Below are 19,781 nucleotides of genomic sequence, written 5' to 3' on the forward strand. Positions count from 1 at the left end.
AAACTAATAAATAGCACCAGTAAATTCTGCCTGTCCATAATTACTCAGAGCATAAAAGGACAAAATTCTCTAATCAAAAGGCACAGAATAACTGAAGAACAAAACATAAAGAGGGCATTATCTGACATCTGCAAGAGACTCACTTCAAATTTAAAGACAAATGTAACACTGAAAGTAGAGGAAGAGAAACAAGTGTTCTATACAGAGGAAATTAAGATAGAGAAGTGGTAACTATACTAATATGAGACAGAATAGACTTTAAGTCCAAAGACTATGAAAAAAGACAAAAAAGACTATTATACAGTAATAAAAAGACCTATTTATCAAGGGGGTGTAACAACTGTAAACTCATATTCATGCACTCAACAATATTAACATAAAATAAATATTAGACAATCTGGAAGGAGATAGAGATAACAACCTAGTAACAACAGGGAAACTAAATATGCTGAAAGAAACCAAAATTACAGGACAATATCCTTGCTGCATGTAGACATTTAAAATCCCCATCAAAGTGCTAGCATATCTAATTCAACTCTACATTGAATGCATAACTGATCCCCATTTAAAGAAATGTCTGAAAAAATACTTGGAAGAGAAATGAACGTTAGGGTTCATAAAAATAAAAATATGTCAGGTGGGATCAACTCAAAGAATACTCTGATATTTAAAATTCCTATCCATCAAAATGCTACCAGACCCCATTCAACCCCACATCGAAGGGATCAATTCCTGGGACTGATACCTGGAATTAAGGGTTCATTCAATACATGCAAATCAATAAATGTGATACATCATATTGACAGAATGAAAGACAAAACTCTAATATGATCAGCTGCTTAGATAAAGAAAGATCATCTGACAAAACTCAGCATTCTTTCATGTAAAAATTGTCAACAAATTAGCTCCACCAGTTCAGTTCGGTGATTAGTTATGGGTGTCTGCTTCTATTTCCACCAGTTGCTGGATGAAGGCATATAAGTCAGTCATCAATCTCATAAGGGGAGGGCATTTAAGGTAGCCTCTCCTCCGTTGCTGAGATGGTTAGTTGGTGTCATCTTTGTAGATCTCCAGACATTTCCTTAGTGCCTGATTTCTCTGTAAACCAAAAATGTCTCCCTCTATTATGATATCTCCATTCTTATTATCGTGTATTCTTTCCCTGACTCATACTTTCTGCTCCCTCACGTCCTCGGCATCCCTCATCTTCTCCCCTTCTCATTCTCCTAGCTCCCTCCCCCCTCTTCCTGTGCTCCCAATTTGCTCAGCAGATCTTGAACCTATCCCCTTCTCCAGGGCACCCCCTCTTGCCTTCTCTTAGGGACCTCCTTGTTTATTAGCTTCTTTGGCAGTGTGGATTGTAGGCTGGTAATCCTTACTCTATGTCTAAAATCCGCATATGAGTGAGTACATACCATGTTTGTCTTTTTGCAATTGGGTTACCTGGCTCAGAATGGTTTCTTCTAGATCCACCCATTTTCCTGCAAATTTCAAGATTCCATTGTTTTTTTTCTGCTGAGTAGTACTCCATTGTGTAAATGTACCACATTTTCTCTATCCATTCTTCAGTTGAGGGGCATCTAGGCTGCTTCCAGTTTCTGGCTATTACAAATAGTGCTGCTATGAACATCATTGAACATATGTCCTTGTTGTATGAATGTGCTTCTTTTGGGTACCAGTGAAGAGCACAGAGGTCCAGACCAGGCTGGTGAAACCCACAGAAACAGCTGACCTGAAAATCCAGGAACTCTTGCTCCCCAGTCTGATAGCTGGGATACCAGCATGGGACTGATCCAGACCCCAGGAACATGAGTTTCTGTGAGGAAACCTCAGAAATCTACGAGACCTCCTGTAGAAGCCCGGTATTTATCCCTAGCATAGGTGTGGACTTTGGGAGCCTATTCCATATAGAGGAATACTCCCTGAGCCAAGACACATGGGGGTGGGCCTAGGCCCTATCCCAAAGGATACCAAAGACTCTGATGACACTCTACGAAAGGCCTCACCATCCAGGGGGAGCAGAAAAGATATGTGACAGATAAGGTTTTAGTTGGGGGGGTAAGGGAGGGTGGGTGGGAGAAGGGAACTGGGATTGTCATGTAAAACACTCCTGTTTCTAATTTAAATAAAAAAGTTGGAAAAAAAGAATCTATTCTAACAAAGACAGTGATATATGTTATCACAAAGCTCTTATCTTACTCAGAAGTGAAAAAGGAAGGCTTTTCACAAAAACAAGGAAAGAATGCCCAGTCTTACCACATCTGTTCAACACAGAAGTACAAGTCCTAGCAATTAGACAAGAAAAAAAATTAACAAATGTAAACCAAGAAAGTGTTAAGTTGTTGCTGTTTACAGATTACATTATTTTATATAAAGTTGTTGGCAGAAGTTGTTGTGTGCCATTTGTAGGTGGAGTTTTCCTGTGGCAGTGGCTTCTCCCAAGTAACCACAAAGAGGCTTAATATTAGTTATAAATGCTCGGCCAATAACTCAGGCTTGTTATAGCTAACTGTTGTTCATTACATGCTTTCCTGGGGTCTTTTTCGGTAACTCTTCAGAAATCTTATCTTCAAGTTCTCTCAGTATCCTGGAATATAATTGTTGTAGTTAGGGTTTATATAGCTGCGGCTAAACAACATGACAAAAAGCAGGTTGCGGAGGAAAGTGTTTATTCAACTTAAACTTCCATATACATAACTGTTCATCACTGAAAGTCAAGACAGGAACTCATACAGGGCAGGATCCTGGGGGCAGGAACTGATACAGAGGTCATGGAGAGGTGCTGCTTACTGGCTTGCTTCTCATGGCTTGCTCAGCCTGTTTTCTTATAGAACCCAGGACCACCAGCCCAGGGATGGCACCACCCACAGTAGGCTGGGCTCCTCCCCCACTGATCACTATTTGAGAAAATGCCTTACAGCTGGATCTCATGGAAGCATTTCCTCAACTGAGACTCCTTCCTCTGATGACTCTAGCTATGTCAACTTGGCACACAAAACCAGCCACTACAATAATTTCATTTATACATTAGGTTTATAATCTATTTGTGCTACACGATGTCTTACGCTTATGAAAGATCAGCACTAAAATAAAAAAAAAAAAACTAAAAGAAATTAGTATGGGCTGCAAAATGCTTCTTCATAAAAACACAACCAGGGTGAATGGACACAAAAGAGACTGAGAGTTCATGGGAAGAGTCTGATATCACACTGACAGTCCTATGATTTTAATACTTTGGAAACATATATAGTAAAACTTTGCTCCAAGTTGGTAGTCATTTTAATAGCCTCCGAACATAAAACGTGTCCATCTCCTGAATGTGAGTGTTGGGACAAAATCTGCAATTGATTCTTCCACTGCTGTAGCCAAAAAGACTTGCCATCTGAGAGCAATCTCCCGCTTATTGACTGCAGGTCTGCTGCGAACTCAGCTCACGTAAGAACTGTAAGTCTGTCTCCAGATGTCTACATTGCTGTTCATCCTACACAGTCCACTTTAATCTCAAAGTCACCTTATCCCCAGGCCAAGCCAAAGTCTTGTGAAAAACCAAAAAGCTCCTCTCTTCCTTTTTCTCATTTCCTGTGACTAGTGACATTCATTATTCTTGAAAGCCTTGTTTGAACTCTAAATCCTACCCATGTTTTGTTCTGTTCCATAACTATCCAAGTCCATCACCAAACTCACCAACATCTTGTAGGGCCTCTTGCAGAGGTCAGAAAATAACTTGAGGGAGTCAATCTCTCCCTCCACCATGTGGATTCCCTGGCCGTGAAGGTCCTCAGGCTCAGCAGAGAGCCCCTCCTAGGCCTGCAGTACCTCTTTCTTAAGTCCTTCAATTCTCACAACCAGACACAAATTTAATCTAATTACCTTCGACAACCTCTGAAGCAGTTCCAATTCCAGACTCTGGTCTCACCCAGCTTCCCAGGGAAGGGCACTATGTCCAGCTTCCCGAAACACACTCTCCTCAAGTCATTCCCAGGCTTCAGGGCTTCCTCTGGCTTCCCAACTTCCTCACCTAAAGAGCAGGGCACCTGCAGTTCACCTTCCAACATTATCAGTTCTTGCTGACACACACATTGCTAGCTAGAATCTTTTTTCCAACCTGATTCCACAACATCTGTTCCTCCTTCAAATTTCTCAAAGGTGTAAAAACTCGGGGTCTAGGAATGACCAGTAAGGATCCTTCCAATGAGTTGGAGTCAGCTGGGCACTGGCCTGAAAATCTATGTTCAAGAAATTTGCTAACCATCATAGAAGATATTAAGACTTTTCATTATGTTGGACCTCAAGAGATCTACCACACACAGCATTTCAACTGGCAAATTCAACCCAATTCCCAATCAAAAGTTAAAAACTCTTAATGGGGGAATCTTACAGGTTTTGAGTAGCCTGCATCATAAAATACTTGTGTCTGAAAAGACATAAAACCTTACTGTTGTCTTTAACAAATATTAAACCACTCTAAAAGATGAGAGAGTGGGAGTCAACTAACTTCATTACAGCATAATCATTCATCTCTCTGTACATTTAGCATGTCTTGTGTTTAAAGGACTGATTCTTATCTGAGATGTTTGCAATGACTGTTTAAAGAAACAAGTTCAGTAAGTTGAAGTTTCAAGAGATCCTTGAAATTCCTCAATTATCTGGGGGTTACAGACCTTCTTGTGGACCCTCAAAGGATTCTGAGAGTGGCAGTGGCAAGATGCATTTGTTTTAGAAGACATTCTGGTAGAAGAAAATCTACAAATTACCTACCTAGAGCCCCCAGTGAGCTCATGGCCACAAAGGATGTATTCTTCCTATTTTAGAGAAACCATCAGAAATTCTCTTTCCAGTGCCTTAGAATAGCAATCCAGGGTTTTTCAAATGCAATAAATGACACCCACAATGTGTTTAGCCATCTTCATATTCATCACTACAGCATTAGCCAATCTATACTCTATTCAGATCATTGAATTTGTTTCACACACCAAGAAAAAACATTTTCAATCCTTCTTAGCCTCCCTATAAAATGCAACCACATATATTGAGTACACATTTATGAGAAAGGAACAATTTTCTCTTATGAATCACAAAAGACTGTCAAATCCTGGGAAATTCATTCTTCTTTTTCTTCTTTTGCCTTATACAAAGAATGGGCATTGAACTTTAAAGTATGGAAGTGTCAGAGGTAAGGGGACAATATCAATAATCAACTTCCAAGATATAAACTTGTACTATAGCTTTACCATGAAGCCATTAGCATGTGAACAAGGTATGCCAGTGAACTTTCTATCATGACAAACAATTTATAAGGGAAAAAACGGTTTATTTGTGCATAGTTTTGGAGGACACAGTCTACCATGGGGGATCCATTGGCTTTAGACTTCTAAGAGACGACAACACATCATGGCAGAAGCATGCAACAGAATGAAACCATTCACCTCCTGGCTAAAGTGAGAGACAAAAAGAACAAGGCAACAGAATTCCAGTGTCCTGCAAGGGCACGCCCATGATCCAAAGACCTCCCAGGAAGCCCTGCCTCTTGAACTTCTGCTCACCACCTTCAGCACAGCCAAGCTAGAGGCTAAGCCTCTACCATATGCACCTTCAGAGACAGTGAGAGTCACCCTTGTGATGCAGGCCCACAATCCCAGCTACTAGGGAGTGGGGGAGGGCTGAAATAAGGAAGATGCCTCCTTGAACTACAGAGTGAGTCAAGGTTAGCCTGGGTTTTAAAATAAAAAGTGAGAAAGGGCTGGGTATAAGGCTGAGTGGCAGTATGCTTGCATGGCATGTGTGAGGCCAGGAGTTCATACATAAATACACACACACACACACACACACACACACACACACACACACACACTCAAACAATGAGAACGGCTGATTCTCTTGCATATTTTGATTCTCTAACAAGTCTGCAAAATAACAGTGGAAATATACTCCAGTCAAAAAGCATTGATAAAAATATGTTTTTCTTCTTCTAGAAGACAAAGACACTTTGAAGACCTAGATGTGTGCTTGTGCCAGGAGTAATCATAGCATGCTTGTAGTCCATAAATATAAATAAAATTATCTTAACTACTCCCATAAAGATGTCATGCACATAAGCTGAACATTATTAAGAATTATGGGTAAATATTAACAAGTACTAGGGTGAAAATAAACCTTCAAAGTTATAAGCAAATAAATGCTAATGCAATTAATGATCTTACATGACAACAAGAATCAAGACTCATTAAGGTTGTGACACATACCATTATTTCATTCCTTTTTATTTCCAAATAATATTCCATTGTGTAGCTATACCACATTCATGAGTTGAAGGATGTTTCGGTTGCTTGCATTTTTGATTATGGTTAATGAATTTGCATTACAATTGCTGGGCAAGTTTTTGCATAAACAGGTGTTTTAATCTCTACCAGAGTGAAACTAATGAGTCACATGGTAACTCTGCTTAATGACCACCAGACTTTTTCCCCCAGCAGTAGTAATACAAGGGTCCTCATATTTCCACACCACTGTTGAACCTTGTAATCTTTTTTTGTTATTGCCATCCTAGATGGCGTGAGACAGTATCTCACATGGATTTGATTTACTGCGTCCTGACTGCTGAAGAAATCACGAAAGGTGTTCCATTTTGTCAATACTTTATATGAGTGTGGAAATGATTGCATGCCTTTTCACGCCAGCTTGTTGTTGTTAAATACTTTTTGCATATGAAAAATATACAATCTTCAAAATGTGTGATGCATTATCTACATACACACATGCAAGTATATACATGCATGTTGAAATATAAATTTATCGGTGCATAAATCTATACTTGCATACTGTCCTGGAACTGAATTCAAAGTTCATGTGCTCTATCATCAAGTTATGTTCTCAGCTCCATCCCCACATTTTTATAAAATCTTATATCTTATAAAATATTTTATCTAAATGTCATATTTTTAATTTATGAAAATTATGTAATATTCAAATTCAAATTAGCAACTATAAACTATAAAAGTTGTCTGTTAAACAAAAATCATAGGATACAACCATCTTGGAGTGAAATCCTTCACTGAGTACCAACAAACCACGCCAGCATGGACTCATGCTTAGAGCCACATAATTCAAATGAGGTGTTAGAGAAGAAGGCAGACTCCAGAACAGACTAGTTTTCCCAGAAAACAGAAGGTCCCAGTTACTATGATGCAGAATCATAGCAAAGACCCTGTGAGTAACCTGAAGAAACCCAATGTCAACCCATCCGTTTTCCTATGATTCTACTTCCTTGTTCCTACTTTACAAAACCCACTGTTACTGCCCAAGGGAACTAACTTTATTTGGTAGAATGAATATTGACCCAGATTTATGAACTGAAAATAAAAATTAATTAGCTACACAACTAAATTTGCTGTAATTTGCCTTGTGTGATATCAATAACAAAAAAAAATGCTGAGGGGAATGACATCGGTTAAGTATTTATTTACTTGAAAACAAATTTCTGATTCAACCTATCATAATCTTTTTGAATAATACAAAATGTGTTTTTCCTGGACCATCTGTGGCCCTACCTTTTCATATTCTTACAGGGTAGGCTCCATTCTTCAGAAGAGCAATCTAAACTCAGTCCAAATGTCTATGAAACACTCCACATACACCCAAATTAAACAGAATTGTCAAAGAGAAGAGCATCACAGAAAGCAATTCAAATAAAATAGAAATGGCATCACTAAGGGATCTGTGTTCTGCTTTCAAATACCCAAAGGGGGCACAGTATGAAAGAGACCAATAACAAGTAGCTTTGTCAAACACCCATGGAGCAGAGATGTTTTTAGTGAAACATGTATATGGCCTTTGGAGTGATTCAACTACCCTCTGGTATTTAACAAAATCACTTAGAGCAATGAGCTTTGTCTCTATGATGATATATGAAATGTTCTGTAAAAATCTATGTATGCAGGTGATAGCACACTTGCCCCTTTCTAAAATTCATATATAATTGAAAATGTCACAGTCTGTGCAAAATATTTTTTTTAAAATATTTTAAAATATTTTAAAATATACAATACATGCAGTATATTAAACATCTGAAAAACTTATTGCACCTGGTGAGCTTCAGAAACCATAGTGGCTAAGAGAACTGTTGCCAGACAGAGTATCTTAGTCAGGATTTCTATTGTTATGAAAAGACACCATGACTATAAAGAAGATTCCATAATCCCTTTCTTGTATCCTTGACTCTAAAACCAGAACCATGTGACCAAAGGTGCCAAACTCTGCTGCTTACTGAGGCTTACTGGGGTGTGCTGTACAGACAGATAGAGAGAGAGAGATGTGTTGAAATAGCTTGCCTATTAAACCTTAAGGGATGCCTCCATGGAATCAAAAACACTTCTGTTTGTTCTGAATGTTTACACTCAGCCAATGAGTCCTAAAACACAATGATGTGAAAATGATGCCATTGTTATTAGGAGAATTTCAAATATATCATTTAAAATCAATTTGGAGAGCAAGTTACATCTTTAAGACATTAAGCAGATCACATTTTTTCTACAGAAATAATTATACATAATTTACTTAATTTCATAGTGTGTCTCCCCAGCCCTGTATCCCCACCCTTCAACAGCAGACACTTAAGGTTCCTATTTCTTGATCCCTGTTTTATTGATCTGGAGTCTCAATATTACCCATATCTTCAAATTTTCATTCTCTTTGCAGATGCCTAAGGAGAAAATGCCTTAAAAAGTATGGAGATCTAAAACAGAAACTGCATCATAAAAGCAGGAGTCTCTTTGGTCTCCACCCCAGAGTCATGGATCCTGGCACACCAGGACTGCACCACATAAAACACAGCAGCCAAAAGGGACTCTTCTTCCACCAAACACTGCACTAATTCTCCAGCATTCACCCTTTCCACTTGAATGGGATAAAAACTCTTTTGAGAACAACAATTACAATCCCCCCATTTTTTTTCTCAGGCGTACTATTGGACTTCTTAATGCTCACACAATGCAAATAAAGCAAGCTTCCTTTCACAGCATGATTAATATGCAAAGACCGCCTGCTTTTTTAGTAGGATGTGAAGAGCCACCAACAAGCTTTTCTAAACCCAGAGGTTTCTACAATTATTTCCTCTGTTTATTTTTAAACAGAGGATCACACAATAATGCCAGTCGCTTTAGCTCTAATTTGCCAGTATTTTGTAAACAATGGCAACTTAGATTTTTAAACCTTTTGTGTCATGTTTAAAACTATGGTCAACTATTGAGTCTTATGTGTTAATTTTCTGCCCCAAATCTGGGAGAATCATTTGCATGAAACAAGAGTAGGTTATACCTTTTTTTTTTTTTAACTGATTTCACTTTTAAATATTAAATAATCCACTTGGCATAAATCTTTGGGGAAAAATCTGTTATTGGTATGACTTACTATAAATTCCAAAATGAAACTAAGAAATTACATTTTAATAGTAATCCACCTATGTTACACACCTTTGTAAAACTTGTGACTTTTCCAAATTATTACATTCAATCTAAGACTATTTTAACAGGAAAGAAATGAATAAAACTTGTTCAATAAAGCAATATCACAAAGAATATTAAATATTTATATCAGATCACATACATGTACACTCATTAAAGGGTTTCTCTGTGTAGCTTTGTAGGCCAGGCTGGCCTTGAACTCACAGAGAGCTGCCTACTTCTGCCTCTCAAGGGCTTCTGGGATTAAAGGCATGCGCCCAGCCTTAAAGATAATTTTTAATCACAAATTTCATGTATTATTTCTACCAGAGGGGTCTCTCTCTCTCTCTCTCTCTCTCTCTCTCTCTCTCTCTCTCTCTCTCTTTCTCTCTGAGAGTATCTTAGTCAGGGTTTCTATTGCTATGAAAAGACACCATGACTCTAAGGAAGATTCCACAATCCCTTTCTTGTATCCTTGACTCTAAAACCAGAACCATGTGGTCACACCTGCCAAACTCTGCTGCTTACTGGGACTAGAACATGGCCCACTAGTTCACTGATATCTGCAATCACAGTTTTCTGTGATTTCCTTTACTATGTAAGCTTGGATGTCCTGGCACTTGCTCTGTGGACTAGGCAGAACTCGAACTCAGAGATCCACCTGCCTCTGCTTCCTGAATGCTGGGGTTGCAGTCAAGACATGAGTCACCATGCTTGGCCTTAAGCTTTTCTTTAATGCCTTTTCACAAATTGGAAGCTTAGCTGGGTGAGGTCCTGCCCTGGTGTCACTACTCCCTTTATTCTATTTAGCATCAGATTTTTCTTTAAATTTTTTTTATCTCCTTGAGCACTGGATTTGACTCCATTACACTTCCTGGTGCTCCTTTTCTCCTCAAACTGTACATTCTTTAGTTTTCCTTGTTCAGCTTACTCCTTTTCATTATAAATCCACAAAAGTGTGGCCACTAATAACTAAGCAACACAGCCAATACTAGGCTACCTGGAAATTTCTGCCAAAGCTGTTAATCCATGTTTGTTTTATTTTGTTGTTTTTGTTTTTGTTTTTGTTTTGGACAAGGGTAGAAAGCAGCCACATTCTTCACCAAAATATCACAAGAATGTTCTCTAGGTCACTTACTAATATTCTTCCCCCCCAAAACCTCTTGAGCTGGACCCCACAGTTCAGATCACTCTTGGCACCATAGTCTTTCATTGAGTCCTGCTTAAAGTATTCAACTGTTTTCCTAATCCAAAGTCCCAAAGTCTACATTCCTCTAAACAATGGTATGGTCAGGCCTATCACAGCAACACTCCTATCCCTGGTACCAACTTCTGTCTTAGATAGGATTTCTATTGCTGTAAAGAGACACCATTACCACAGCAACTCTTATCAAGGAAAACATTTAATTAGGGCTGGCTTACAGGTTCAGAGTTTTAGTCTATTGAGATCATGGTGGTAAGCATAGTGGCATGCTGGTAGACATAGTGCTCGAGAGGTAGCTGAGAGTTCTACATCCAGATCAACAGACAGCAGAAAGAGTGAGTCACTGGGCCTGGCTTAAGCATTTGAAACTCCAACGCCACCCCCAGTGACACACTTCCTGGAACAAGGCCACACCTATTCCAAGAAGACCACACCTCTTAATCCCTCTCAAGTAGTGCCACTCCCTATCAGCCTTTGAGGGCCATTTTATTCAAACCATCACAGGGGCATGTGGTGTGAGGGGTGTGTGTGTGTGTGTGTGTGTGTGTGTGATGTGCACACTCAGGTACAAGTCCATGTGGAGGTCAAAGGCCTATGAGCTTCTGGGGATTCTCCTGTCTCCAACTCCCATGTCACCTTAGGAGTGTAGGAATTGCAGATGTGAACCACCAAATCTGGCCTGTATTTGAGTACTGGGGACTGGAACGGGGTTAGAGTTCGGGTACTGGACATTGGTCCTTATATTTGTGCAGCAGGACTTTACCCTCTGAACCATAGCCCCATCCCAGAGTCTTGAAATAAATGCAAACCTATCAGACATGATCATTAAACCATCCATAACAAAAGTTTCATCATTTGACTCCACCTCCAGTGCCCCATGAAGAAAACCCAATCATCCAGGTACCTGACATTTCCAATTACTATTTTCAACAACAACAATAACAAAAAATGATCAGTAACTCAAATGCCTTGCTTTCGATATAAGGGTTTTAAAAATCAATATATTAAGCATCAAAATTTAATCTTATGTTCTTTTGTAAAAACTGTAAATATAGTTTTCATATACAAGAGGAAGATGTGACTTACCACTTCAAAATGAATTTCAGTGAAGCTATTCCAAAACTATATTTGGATCAATACCAATCACTGCCAATGTCATGCCCATGCTGGCAGTCCGACATCCCAGGATATGGGACTCTGTCTACCAGAGAGATCTGCATACTCTGGAGATGGAAGTTAACATCAGTTCAGGGACATCAGAAAAGCAATCAAGACATGTTTGCTTCCTCGTGAAGCTCTTACACCTCATACAGTCTCCTCTCCATAGGTTACCAGGTGCATGGTTAATGCTACCAAATGCATCTCTAAATTCAATTTCTTCTCTTTCTTTGCACTTTTCAATCTTAAGTTAAAATTTATTGCCAAAAAATTAAAAGTGCTAATTAATTTGTTTTAGTCTATAGAAGCTGAAAATGAAAACTAAATTAACAATGTCACTATAAGTCTCTTATGCCAAGCTAGTTAACAGTGTCATCACAAACAAAAGGTTTAGTATTTGCAAATGCACAGATAGGGTTGCTAAGATGGCTCAGCAAGTCTACCAAGCTGGATCAAAAGAGTTCAAGCCCAGGACCCCTCATGACAGAAAGAGAAAATCAACTCCCTCAAGTTGTCCTCTGACTTCCCCACAAGTACACAGGCACGCACATGCACAGGCCACAATAAATAAATGGATATAATATTAAAACAGAAGCATAGATAAGCTGTAAAGCAGTTGACATATTTGAAATTCACGCTTCCTTAAGCAAGCTCCACCTCCACACTTATTATTACGGTTGAATAGAGTAACTGTCTGAGATGTCTGTACTCTTAACACTGTACAGGGGGCAGAAAAGAACAATTCAGAGCTATGTATTTATCTGCCTCCCAGTGACTTTAGAAGGGCCTAACCTAACTATCCCTAGAAAAATCAAATAAATGATTATGCAGGTTTCTTATTTACATACAAACAACTTTTAGATTCCTAAGTCAATTACCATGTAAAATGTTTGCATCAAAAATTAATACCTAGGGTCTAGTTTGGCTATAAGGAAACACAAACAATAAAAACATTCTTTGGTGAGAATGGAAGGAGAAGAAGAGTGGCCTTCATGCCCAGTTATCTTAATTAAGTCTGACTGGCAATTTAAATTCTGATTTCAAAGCCAATTTAGCTCAAAATGACCTCCAATCCTAATCTAGGGCAGCTAACCAACTTACTTTCACTCTGTTATCTTCAAATAACACCATACACCAATTCCCCTTTTTTCTTTGCTCCATTTATGGATGGTTTTTCAAAATAAAAAAAAATAGACATTATAAGTAGCTCAAAGCTCTATAATACACAAAAGGAAAAATAATCTGGGAAGTGAACAAATAAGTGCTAATTATCTTTTCCTAACACTTCAGGGTTTCAGTTTCATTCCACAGGAATGGATACTACAATATAATCAAAAGCACTTGAGAATGTGGTCTAGAGCCTTCACAAACCTACTGGGTGCACTCTCCTTTTACCTCCAACTCCCAGATTAGCTTTGTGGATAACAGGAGTTATTCCAGGCATACTAGGTCAAGAGAATGTCTCTAGTTAAACCCCCTATTGCCTAGCAAGTCTTAGAGGAGGCCATTTGCATGCAAAGACATGAACTTGTTCTTCTGGTTCACAGCACTGCTGCCAAGCCCATGGCTTTATATCCAAGAACTGTTGACTCTCGGGCCACCCGGAAGTCATCTGAGACCTTTAAGTTCATAAAAGTTCCTCAAAAGCCTATGACTGGCCTTCACACTTTTGAACAGTCAATCCCTTTAAGTTGCCTTCATGAGCCTCTTTGAGGGTCTCTGTCTTTGATGTACCCCCAAACATCTGTCTATTGCTTTAAGAACTCTGCCAGTTTCTTTCCATCTCAACAAATCTACACTAAAATGTGTGAAATGAAAGGTTTCCAAAGCCTGTGTTGGCTTGTAGTGATTAGGAACCTAGGCAGGCCACTAGGAGCTTCTCTTACCACTAATTTCAACTTCCCAAATGTGTATGCCCATGAACATACACACACACACACACACACACACACACACACACACACACACACACACACACACTTACTTGTAAGTTACAGAAGGTAGCAGCCAAGTATCTTTTCTATCTTAATAGAAGTCTGCAATTTAATTGACTAGGAGGGGCTAAAATGCATTAATTAGGGCAAATGTGCTGTTTTTCAAACAGGGAACTAACTAGAATCCTTAAGGAAAATATGCCACATTTCTTTGAGTGGAAGCACTCAAAGAAAGACAGGAATCTGACTGATGGAATTTCTTAAACCATCTAGGCCAAGAGGAAACCCATGTACACATGAGTAGAGAGGACACTCCCCATCTAACATCCCAAAGGTCTCTCCAGCCCAAGCCTACCGGCATGGCTCCTCACATCCTTCCAGGATCTGACTGATAAGACGGCCAAGGATTATCATATGAGGAATATGAGGAATAAAATGATACATGAAACATGGAAGGAGATACCAAAGCATAATAAACATGAGCTTGGAGGGCAAACATGATGTAGAGAGCAAAGGAAGGTCTCCCAAACCCTCTGAAATGTAAACAGTTCTGCATCAAGAAAGACAAGAGAATGCTACCCGAAAGAGACATTCCCACAACAGCAAAGAGCTCCTAGAATACAAAAAGGTTAGCAGAATAGAAAGTTTCAGAAAAAATAAAATAAAATAAATCAGAAAGCAAAGGGAAATGTAATAGAGTATTAAGAGTAGAGAGTATTAAGAAAAATTATATAAGTAATTTAGCTTCTGAAAAAAAAAAGAAGAAACAAACAAAAAAATCTGAGGTAAATAATTTAAAAAGACCCCTCAGGACTGGAGGACATAAATTTCCAGATTAAAATAGCCCACAAGAACCAATCCCAATATGAAAGTGAGACCTACATAAAATCTAACGATTAAGAAGTTACAGAACACAGTAGGCAAAGAGAAGATATTCACGTCTTCCAGAGAAAAAGTAAACAAGTATCAAACTAAAAAGTAGGAATAGACAAGGCAAAGGACTTTGCCAGTACAACACTGAAAGCTAGAAACATGAAGTGATACCTTCAAAGTTCACAGGAAAAACAATGCCCAATCTAGGAAACTGTATACCAAGTAAATCTAAATTAACTACAAGAAGCCTATAGCAATCAACAGATTAAAAAAGGAGCCTAAGACATTAACAGGAGGCAACAGGAAGCAAACATACTAGATTGCCTCAAGAAGAGATTTAGGCTGCAGTCCAAGAACTTCAGGATAATGCAGACACAGAAAAGTAACCAAAGAGCCATGGTGGTGGTGGCCCACACTATTAGTCCCAGCTCTCAGGAGACAGAGACAAGAAGATCTCTATGAGTTCAAGACCAGCCTGGTCTACAGAGGGAGTTCCAGGAGAGGTTCCAAAGCCACAGAGAAACCCTGTCTTGAAAAACAAAAACAAACAAAAAGAAAAACAAAAAAAAGAAAGAAAAAGATAACCAAAGAAAACTGAACCCATTATAGACTCCTGGAAACACATAAAGCTGTATGAGAAAGGAGGCAAAAACAAAAAAACAAAACAAAACAAAACAAAAAACAAAAACAAAAACAAAAAAACCCGATGGCATTATTCAAGGCTCAACTGTAATGTTTATATGGTCAAAATGTTACAAAACATTAAATATTGGTTTAACCAAAAGTAGTTATTCTGTGAGACACAGGGAAAAAGAAGTAGTGAAAATATGATGTGTAAGTCCTAATCCCTGACAGGAAAAAGGCAATAAATAATTCTTAAGCTGGAAGACTGACAAACAATAAATGTGGAGGTAAGAAATATAGAAAGAGGATGCATCAGAGGAGTTGAAATAAGGTATGGGAGAGCTGAGGAGGGCAGAGACGGGTAGGGCAAGGGCCTAACGCATTTTACTCCAAATCTTATAGAACTATTCAAGTTCTATGCAGCTGTATCTCTTTGCTAAAAATAAAAATAAATAAAACTAATTTCAATAAAGAAGAAAAATAACACTAAGCAATTCCAAATAATGACCTGGTTGGTATTTTTCATCTAAAATGTACTTTAGCTCAGCAGAGAAGTCTTGGCTGACCCACTAACCAAGTTTGCCTTCTATTCCTGTAGCAAACACCATGACCAAAACCAGTTGGAGGAGGAAAAGGTTTACTTGGCTTACACATCCTGATCAGAGTCCATCATGGAGGAAAGTCAGAGCAGGAACTCAAGGCAGAGAACTGAGGCAGGAACTGAAGCAGAAGCCATGGAGGAACACTGCTTGGGCAGTTTGTTCTCAGGCTCAGATTCAGCTACTTTTTTTATACCTCCTGGGACCACCTGCCCAGGGACAGCACTGCCCAGAGTGATCTGGGCCTTTCCACACCAAGAAATTCTCCATCAACTTAACTCCAGGCCAATCTGCTATAAGTAGTTCCTCCATTAAGGTTCCCTCTTCCTGGGTGACTCTAACTTGTATCAAATTGACAACAAAACTAACCAGGACACTCACTTTCTCCTACAGCTATGAACTTCAAATCAAGCTGAAAAACAGCTATATAACACAGTATCTCTGGAATAATGAACTATGAAATAACATATGTCCTAAATCCTTGGAGATTCCAGTATATCTGTATCACAAGTGAATGTTCAGGTGAGCTGTTTTAATTATACTGTCTCTTTTTCCCCCAGTTTGTGGTTCATGAAGACACGGGTACTCAGGTCTAGATTTGCTTTGTCTTTCCATCTGTATGGGAACTTGAACTCACACATACCCCTCTGAACATACAACACACAGCTAAAGACTGAAAGCACATGTTTAAATGACCAACTCATGTGACTGACACCTGCTCCTTGTAACAAACCATAATTGTTTCTTCCAACTGATACTATATTATGAACACCTATGTATCCTATGCTTTACTGAATACCTATTAATTTATACTATGTCTTGATATAGGCACTCCTTTGGCATTTTGTGATGGGTGGAGCTTTTTGTTTTTTAATTTTACTCTTTTTTTTAATCTGTAGTCTGATTTTTCTACCTTTTCTAATCCTTTCTTTTGACAAGCTATATCATCTTTTACAAACAATGTACATATTCCTAACAATCATGTTCTCTTGATTCAAACTCAAACCTCAGATCCCTTATAAATGAAGTAGAAGCTAGGAAATTGATTAAGAATAGATGGACTCTCTGAATATAGATGTAAAAGTATCCCTGTGGGACAAGTGCATGCAATTTAATTTCTGGACTTTGGGATATCTATTTTGGCAATTCAGTCTTCATCTTCCAAAGAGGTAGGGTTGCCAGACAAATGACTTCCAGACTAGTGAATTATCACCAATCTAGTCTTTAGCAGTTGCCATTATTTAAACATCCATTATTTAAACTTAAACATCTAAGTTCTATCGCTCCACCAACACAGCAAATGGACAAATTTGATATTAAGCCTATTCAAATAATTAGAAAAACATATATACACCAATATGGTTATGCCTGTTTTGTGTGTTGTATACATGTGTGTGTGCACTGACACGTGCATATGAGACCAGAACAGGACACTGGGTGTTCTTCTCTATCATTCTCCATCTTAATCCTTAAGACAGGGTTTCTTTTGAACCTGGTGAGTGCTATTTTCTGTCTAGGCTGGTGGTGAGGCGGCCCTAGTGATCTTCCTGGTTCTTAGCCCTCCCTACCCTTGGCACTGGGGGCATAAGTGCATGCAGCCATGCCCAGCTTTCAAATGGGTGATGAGGATCTAGACTCTGGATCTCATACAGCAAGTACTTCACCTACTGAGCCATTTCCCCAGCCTTCCATTTTTAAGATTCTACTTTTCTCAAAGTAAAAATCAACTAGATTTTGCTTTCACAGGAAGTAAAATAGCATTGCAATCCACCATGGCATATCTACCTCAACTACCTCATGGTGATCCTGAGTTTTCAGAAAAAGAAAACTAAATGGGAAAAATGTGATTTTTAATTATAATCAATATCTAAACCCAACACTAATTGCATAGTCCTTCACTGGTAACTTTAGCAAAAAGAAAGGAAGAGGAAAAATTGCCAAGCTCACGATGTACCAGACAGTTATATGAATTACCTCACTTCCTCCTCACAATAACCCTATTAGGTGGGTATTATTAACTCTGCCTCACATATAAATACACCAAGTGTCAGAAGGATTAACTAATGCCCAAGGTCATGGAAAGGGAAAGAACACAGTCTGAAAGGAAGGTTTGAAACTAAAGACTCATGGTCTCCACCCAAAATAAAGACCCTGCACTGGCTAACAGATCCTGAAGTCTGGCAGATTGTCACCTAAATACCACCCTGGTAGAGTGACGTCAGCTCTGTATTTGACACTATCTCTTCTAAGCAAAGTAAACACTCTGAAGTGAATGTGTTCCTTTTATTAAATCAAAAAGAGTAGCCAGTCACAACTCTTGCCACTCCTTTGCTGATCTGATGTGAGAAACATAACATCCAATCAGCAGAAAGCACAAGTCCCAGGGATTCTACTAAAGCTACAGGTTGTAATACCAGAGCTGCTGAGTTTGAGGCAAGAAGATCTTGAGTTTGAAGCCAACCTGGATTACACAGTAAGAGTGTGTCTCAAATAAATAAATAAAATACATACATACATACATAATACATGCATTGGAAATATAAAAACTTGCTATGTGTAGTCACAAATGCTTGTTAGAGGTATAGAAATACAGGTTCTGGGGTTGGAGAAGTGACTCAGTGGATAAGAGCACCTGCCGCTTTTGCAGAGGACTTTGATTTTCATTGCAGCTCAAAGATGGCAGTAACTCCAGTCCCATGGGATTGGACACCCTCCTCTGACCTCAGTGGGCACCAGGCACACACAGTGCACACACATACATGCACACACATACATGCAGACAGACACACTCATATATATAATAAAATATTAAAATAATGATTATGCCTATCAAAGGTACCTATATAAGAAGACAGAGTGACTGTATCTAAAAATCATTCTCATAATATCAACAACAGCAGCTGTGGGAATCCCTGACTGTGATCATTTTCAAATATGCAGATCTGTCCCTTTGTCCCTTGAGAAGGTTTTTCACCAACTGTTTCTTCTCTAGCTCTTTCCTCGTGGTGTATAGTCAGTCAGGGGACAATTAACCCCAATATAACATCTTTGCTTCCTGTAGCATCCCCCGTGTCTTTTCCTATCAAGTGTCTTGGATATCATTTATTCCTTAGTCTTTGATTCCAAAGATCTTGGACATCCCTGCTCAAGTGAAACAACTTTATTGTCACTGTGTTCCTCTGAAACAACTACTAACTTTCTGCATGGGGCTCACCTTCCTTACATTCTCAGTTACCTGAGAATTGCTGCCCTCCCTTTCACAGCGTTATTTGCTCTATAACTGAACACAAAGTACTATATTATCATTACAGAAAACTCAAGCACTATGAAGTGTAAGCTCTCCTCTTCCAGTCTTGATGAGACAATAAGTGAATGAGATATTTTTTGTGGTTTTACCAAGTTGGGATTATATCTCTAAATAATAGTAATTTCCACCACCTCCTTACCCTCCTTTCACATTGTGGGAATCGTCTAACCTTGTAGTTCATACCACTAGGATCTGGTTCCCTCCAGATTGCTCAGTATTACTTTCTGAATTATAGACAGGACAACATTCTGGATGCTACATTAATACCTCTGGGTATGAGAAAGAATCCACGCAGCACTGATTGTGATTCACCATGCTTTCTGTCTACTGAAATGAAAAAAAAAAAAAAAAAAAAAACAGCAAGACTCCTACCACCTCTGTCTTCATCATCTCCTTAGCTGGGATCCATACAGATACCTCCCAAATGTGCATGTACCAGTTTATCTCACCCACCTTCCTCCACCCCCAACCCTCCTTTAAAGTTCCTCTCAACTATTGGGAAGAGTTCTCCAACCACTGCTGGTTTCCAGGCAATCTTCATCTTGCTAGTGAGGGGTTAGAGTTTACATATTTTGCTCTGGATGCTTTCTGCTACTTCCAGTTGTCTTTTTGTTTCTAGACAGACAAGCTTTCTGAGGTCAGGTT

The 19,781-nt window shown here is 38.9% G+C and overlaps 1 protein-coding gene across 10 annotated transcripts in view; it reads right to left on the bottom strand.

Annotated features, from left to right (window-relative positions):
- Positions 1 to 19,781, bottom strand: part of Ncam1 (neural cell adhesion molecule 1) — a 297,982-nt gene that overhangs the window by 267,532 nt on the left and 10,669 nt on the right. The window lies entirely within an intron of this gene.

The sequence above is a fragment of the Cricetulus griseus genome, chromosome 4 (assembly GCF_003668045.3).
Source record: "Cricetulus griseus strain 17A/GY chromosome 4, alternate assembly CriGri-PICRH-1.0, whole genome shotgun sequence".
Taxonomy (NCBI): Eukaryota; Metazoa; Chordata; class Mammalia; order Rodentia; family Cricetidae; genus Cricetulus; species Cricetulus griseus.